At 40.2% G+C, this 7,017-nt stretch overlaps 1 long non-coding RNA gene across 1 annotated transcript; it reads left to right on the top strand.

Moving 5' to 3' along the window:
- The first annotated feature begins 3,420 nt into the window (after positions 1–3,420).
- On the top strand, positions 3,421–6,793 carry LOC143511589 (uncharacterized). Its single transcript, XR_013130178.1, has 3 exons — positions 3,421–3,498; positions 5,162–5,243; positions 6,606–6,793. It is a non-coding gene; the product is annotated as an uncharacterized LOC143511589 (long non-coding RNA).
- Positions 6,794–7,017: the final 224 nt, after the last annotated feature.

The following is a 7,017-nucleotide window of genomic DNA, read 5'->3' as shown; positions in this document are numbered from 1 at the left end:
ATATGAATGTTTGTCATGCTTTCCGTTCAACTTGGTGTCATCAGCATGGTCCTCTTATAGTCTACTATTGAGTAGAATGTGACTGCAGTTGCTTCTTGCTCCTAACCTTCCCCCAGCTGCTAAGTGTCGTGGTGCTCTTCAAAACACAGGTGCTGAAGTTCTATACAATGCAGTTTCAGCACTCTGGACAGCAGTCAGGACCCCTTGAATTACTAAACAAACCTTCCTTAGAGATGTTATGGTATACTATATTTGGTATTTATCTTCAGCAAATGTTAAGTATATGTTCTGAGCATACAGTATGTGTACCATCACCTCCATACTCTAATACCCAAGCATTTGTTACTGCGTGTCCTGGACTAGTCAGAAGATTTTACTTGTAAACAATTAAAACCATCATAGTGGATGTTGCTTTAATGGCAGTCAAAGTAACATATTTAGGTTGGCATTTACTCTCACACAGAATTAAGTAATGTCTTAATGGTTAGTATTTCACACAGTTATAAAGATGCTGTTACAGAAAAGAAAAGCCTGTGTCTTCCTTGACCTTACCATATATACAAAAGTAAGTGTTTATTATATTACATGAAAAATGATGTGGGTCTTAGATAAGAGGATTAGAGGATTAGAGAAATACTAGAATAATGTCATGTGAAATGTGCCTCCATGTATTGTTCTGAAATACTTCAGTGAAAAAAATGTCATCTCCAGCCTGGAACAGCTCCATCCTGATCCCAAACATTGAGCTTTTTATAGTGCAGTTTCCATGGACATTTAAAGTGATTGATTGCAGTCGTGCAACAGCACAAAACCATGGGGTATAAGCAGTAGAAGAGGTCCTGTCTAAACATGCTTGAACAGCACAGGGCTAGAGTAAATTGCATTTTCTGAGAATTACAAGGTCAGTTGGGCAGTCCTCTGATGAGGACATTTACCACAAATACAATACTGTTTACATACTGTTCTGAAATACACATGGGGACCTTTGGTTAAATTAATGATGTCATGATATATACACTACCGTTCAAAAGTTTGGGGTCACCTAGACAATTTTGTGTTTTCCCTGAAATCTCATACTTTTATTTATCAAATGAGTTGCAAAATGAATAAAAATATAGTCCAGACATTGACAAGAAATAATTTTCTACTTTAAACTTTGCTTTCGTCAAAGAATGCTCCCTTAGCAGCAATTACAGCATTGCAGACCTTTGGCATTCTAGCTGTTAATTTGCTGAGGTAATCTGGAGAAATTTCACCCCATGCTTCCAGAAGCCGCTCCCACAAGTTTGATTGGGTTAATGGGCACTTTTTTCGTACCATACGGTCAAGCTGCTCCCACAACAGCTCAATGGGGTTGAGATCTGGTGACTGCGCTGGCCACTCCATTACTGATAAAACACCAGCTGCCTGCTTTTTCTCTAAATAGTTTGTGGATAATTTGGAGGTGTGCTTTGGGTCATTGTCCTGTTGCAAGATGAAATTGGCTCCAATCAAGCGCTGTCCACAGGGTATGGCATGGTGTTGCAAAATGGAGTGATAGCCTTCCTTATTCAAAATCCCTTTTACCTTGTTCAAATCTCCCACTTTACCAGCACCAAAGCAACCCCAGACCATCACATTACCTCCACCATGTTTGACAGATGGTGTCAGGCACTCTTCCAGCATCTTTTCAGTTGTTCTGCGTCTCACAAATGTTTGTCTGTGTGATCCAAACACCTCAAACTTTGATTCATCTGTCCATAACACTTTTTTCCAATCTTCCTCTGTCCAATGTCTGTGTTCTTTTGCCCATATTAATCTTTTTCTTTTATTAGCCAGATATGGCTTTTTCTTTGCCACTCTGCCCTGAAGGCCAGCATCCCGGAGTCGCCTCTTCACTGTAGACGTTGACACTGGCGTTTTGCGGGTACTATTTAATGAAGCTGCCAGTTGAGGACCTGTGAGGCGTCGATTTCTCAAACTGGAGACTCTAATGTACTTGTCTTCTTGCTCAGTTGTGCAGCGGGGCCTTCCACTTCTCCTTCTACTCTGGTTAGAGCCTGTCTGTGCTCTCCTCTGAAGGGAGTAGTACACACCATTGTAGGAAATCTTCAGTTTCTTGGCAATGTCTCGCATGGAATAGACTTCATTTCTCAGAACAAGAATAGACTGCCGAGTTTCAATTGAAAGTTGTTTTTTTCTGGCCATTTTGTGAGTTTAATCATACCATTACAAACAATTGTAATGCTCCAAATTCTCAACTAGCTCAAAGGAAGGTCAGTTTTATAGCTTCTCTAATCAGCAAAACTGTTTTCAGCTGTGCTAACCTACTTGCACAAGGGTTTTCAAAGGTTTTCTAAATATCCAATAGCCTCCTTACACAGTTAGCAAACACAATGTACCATTAGAACACTGGAGTGATGGTTGTTGGAAATGGGTCTCCATACATCTATGTAGATATTGCATTAAAAACCAGATGTTTACAGCTAGAATAGTCATTTACCACATTAATAATGTATAGAGTGTATTTGTGATGCATTTAATATTAGCTAAATTGAAAAAAAAACTGCTTTTCTTTCAAAAATAAGAACATTTCTAAGTGACCCCAAACTTTTGAACGGTAGTGTGTATATATATATATATATATATATATATGAGACATATGGCAAGAGATACATACATACAATACTATTTAAATCTCTTACTCATCTGTGTGCTAAACACTTTGCAGGCAGTCCAGTGCAGCTGATTATGATCGGTTCCCCACCTCCTGCCAGAGCTCTTTTCAAGCTGAGCAGCCAGTGTGTCTGTTCTTCCATCTTTAATGATGCACCTTTTTCATTTTTTTCCTCTGTCTCTTTTTCTTTTTTGTTTCCACATCGGATACCGTATAAAAATGGCCAGGAAATGAACATCTGAGTATCTCTATGTAACGTATTGAACAGGCAGAGAGGGATCCAAATGCGGAAGAACACCGCTTTTATTGAAATGAGACGCTGGTACAAACACAGGCAGGTGAATCACGAGTACTAGGATCAGTAGTAACAGCGTTTTCTTGGCGTGGTCAGGACGGTCCAGGGTCATACCGGGGGAGCAGAAGTCAGGAGGTACAGAGGGATTAGGCAGGAGACAAGGTCGGGGACGTAAGCGAGGGTCAGGACACAGGAGAGCAGACAGGATATAGAAAGGCTTGGTACGCGGCATGAGTCGGCAATACTTTGCAACTGAGATGTGCTGGTGAAGTGCTTAAGTAAGGCTGAAGGGGGCGTGGTAATGAGGGGCAGGTGAGGTTGATTAAGAAAGATCAGGTGGCATTCCTGACACTCTAAAGCACAAACCAGAATGATGAATCAGATTAAATTAATTCGTACTGTACAGAGGACTATAAATGATGGCATTGGTGGCCCATAGGTTTGTTTGCTGGGTTTTCATAATCATCAGTTTGATAAACAGCTTTTTTTCTTGCATTGTTATGATTTTTAATTTGTTGTGAAACTCAAACGTTTTTGCGGGAAATAGGTAAGACTTTCACACGAGGTAAATCTATCTCTTTCACGCACAGGCAATGTTGCCTATCGTGAAAATCTCTTGTAAATGGCCATGGGGCAGACGTGAACTACTTGACGGGAAAATCAGGTAAACCTAATGTTATGCTTAAACGGTAGCCGTATTACCGAGCCCGGGAGGGGACATGGGTAAAAAAAAATTAAACGAGGGAACGTTTTACCATTCGAGCGCACGTTTTCTGTAATTCGTGCTCAGGATTTATTAATTCGTGCGCACGATTAACAATTCGTGCGCACGTTTTGTTTTAATTGTGCGCACGTTTTCATTCATTCATTTGCAAACCCTACTGGCCTAAGCGCATACATTGCAGGTACAAGGAGAGAGCCAGTAACAGTTCCCTGAAACTGTATATACTTTGATTGTTTATATGTATGCCACAATGAACAGAGATACGTTTATTAGGTCTTATTTGCTTATGCTGTGGCTTTGCCCGTGCGCGAGGGTCTAGCGCGCTGTCGATTCACGAGGTCGGCACCTCTCGAATTTTGTAACTTCGCGCGCCGCGCCTCAGCGCAATGAACAAAGTCATGTTTGCAGGGTTCATACACCTTTACAAGGTGGAATTAAAGCACTTGTACGTCACTTTAAAGGTCCAGTTCAATATTTCCCAGCACGATAAACTTAAATAAGTTAAAGATTTATACATATACTCGAAATTATTCGAAATAATTCGCTTTTAATCACATTGTTTAATGGTTGTTTATTTTCAAAACGCCCAATCTGAACGTCTCTCATGTTTCGTCTTGGAATTACAAGAGGCTCGTATTTGTTAACCTAATACAAGAGAACTGTTCAGTTAGACAAATATTTGTTGTGAAACGAAGTAGTTACAATTTCAAGCATTTAAAGTAGCCTATTCAAACCTGAAACACAAAGCAACATTAAAATTCGTCATAAATGTTCATTAAAAGGCTTAGAATTCGCTTCAAATGCCGTTTACTGATTGTGATTCTGTGAGCACTGAATCTGTGCAAGGGAAGCTACAATGTCCTCATGACGCATAAGCAAATAAGACCTACTAAACGTATCTCTGTTCATTGTGGCATAAATCTAAACAATCAAAGTATATACAGTTTCAGCTGTTACTGCCTCTCTCCTTGTATCTGCAATGTATGCGCTTAGGCCAGTAGGGTTTGCAAATGAATGAATGAAAACGTGCGCACGATTAAAACAAAACGTGCGCACGAATTAATAAATCGTGAGCACGAATTACAGAAAACGTGCGCTCGAATGGTAAAACGTTCCCTCGTTTAATTTTTATTTTTTACCCATGTCCCCTCCCGGGCTCCGTACCGTTATGAAACAGGGTCTCTCGTCTCCTGATCTACCTTTCCGTGTAGTCCTCTGTGCACGGACGTAATTTTGGGGGGGACGGGGGGGACACTTTTTCAAAAGCCGGCTTTGGTCCCCCCCAGTTTTTACGGTTAAAACCAAATATTTAAATAGCGACGAATCCATGTCCCCCCCCACTTTTGAAATCAAAATTACGTCCATGCCTCTGTGACATTAACGCCTCATTGGGAATAATAGTTATGTGCAAATTGGACGCGTTCCCGTTTGTCAATAATAGATAGCATGCCTCGCTCGTTCGATGACGGACGCTGTTTCTTTTCAGGTTTGGTTGAGAGCGGCAGTGACGGCTTGCTCGCGCGCCTGCCAGGTGTACTGATCAATGCAGCGAGCCGAAAGAGCGGACGGTAAAAAATAAATCACACCGTTAAAGTCGTCTTCGCACCAGCTCAGCCACTGACACCCATTATCCCGATTTGCATTTTTTTCTCTCCCGTGGATGAATAATAATGTAAATCATTGCGCTGTCGCCGTCCCCTTATTACAATGTGAAATGCGGATGAAGTAGGCCTGTTGCAGTCTTGCCAAGATCTTGCGACTCACTAATAAATTTGACAGTATAAAGAAATTACCTTGATACTTGTGACAAAACTGACAGTTAAACGATGCCACCGGTGCATTTCTCAAATTTACTTAACAGTTAATGGGGAAAGAGCAGTTCACGGTTAATGAAAGTTACCAGTATATTTTACCTTTAGTCGTTTTAATCTCTGGTCACGAAAAGCAAACAGTTCAACTAGGAAACCAACTCAGAGTTCAAGTACATTGCCATGCATCATTAAAGACTAAGAGTAATTTGAAAGTTTCAAAGACAAGCGTTTCAAAGAAAAGGATAAATGACACAAATAGCAGGCCTACCTACGCTGGGGCAGATTAAAGTATGGTAATAGAACAATGCTGTGATAATGTCAGTAACTCTACAGAAGGATCACTATTCATTCTCAGCCATTCCCTGTGTTACCTCAATTATTAAAACCCACACGTAGCGGGCACTTCCGCTGACACCAATACCTCGTTCGAGTCTACGAGAATATCTATTTAAAATGCATTTTGTCAATAAATCTGCACTTGAGCCTCGCTCCTCTTTTGCTACGATGTCATTTGGATTGTTTTCAGTGAAACGGATACAAGAAGGTTGCTTCATGGGGCGATGGTCATAATGGACTCTTAATTGTGTCAATTGCCTAGTACAATGATTGAACTGAGCATCACAGAGTTGCCTTTGTAATCTAGTCTATTAAAAGCAAATGATGAAATTTACAGATTTAGTAGGAGACCCAATTTGAACCACCATAGTGGCATGTGAGGAGTATACAGGGTTGTCCAAGTTGCCCAAGTACACCCTTAAACGTTTTGACTGATATATCTCTGGGCTCTGGACAGGGCTATGCAAGGGGGGCAGAAAACTATATGGCTCACTAGTTTACATAAACTAAAAAAATTATTCAGCGGTGTCAATTCCAGGTTCAGAAAGTAAATGTCCTCACCAGGATTTTGCTCAGGCTTCCAGGATTGCGTTGATTCCACTAATTTTACCTGGATTGCACTAATTAGAAAATCTAGCAAGCTTGAGCAAAATCCTGGTGAGGATTTTTACTTTCTGAACCTGGAATTGACACCTCTGTTAATCACAGAGGGGTTCCAGATCACTATAAAACACAAGCAGAAATATGACAAGGTTATGTCTGTCTGTCTGTCTGTCTGTCTAGAAAGAGAGAGAGGAAGAAAGATAGAATGAATGAACGAATGAATGATGGAAAGACACACCTGCTCTAACAAACCTACAGTGACTCAGAGCACCATCTGCTGGCTCTTGATGAAAACAGCAACCTTTCATCCAAAGGTTTTACAACTCTGCTGCATAACAAGCTACATGTTAGACAAAGCTAGAATAGACCTTCTAACTAACAATTATACACAATTTGAAATGTTCTACCTTATAGTTTCATTTGTTGTTATTGCTGTAGATCTTGAGGAATGAATGCACAGATTTTCTTTATAAACATATAATATTCATAAACCCATAATAAAAAAATGTGCCAAAAAATGACTTTTCATAATCCATACTGATAACTATGTTGTTCAGTTACTCAGTAATATGAATATTCAAATATGCAGATG

Source organism: Brachyhypopomus gauderio, chromosome 4 (assembly GCF_052324685.1).
Source record: "Brachyhypopomus gauderio isolate BG-103 chromosome 4, BGAUD_0.2, whole genome shotgun sequence".
Classification (NCBI taxonomy): domain Eukaryota; kingdom Metazoa; phylum Chordata; class Actinopteri; order Gymnotiformes; family Hypopomidae; genus Brachyhypopomus; species Brachyhypopomus gauderio.
The sequence above is the reverse complement of the archived record's forward strand: the minus strand, read 5'-3'. Positions and strand labels throughout refer to the sequence as shown.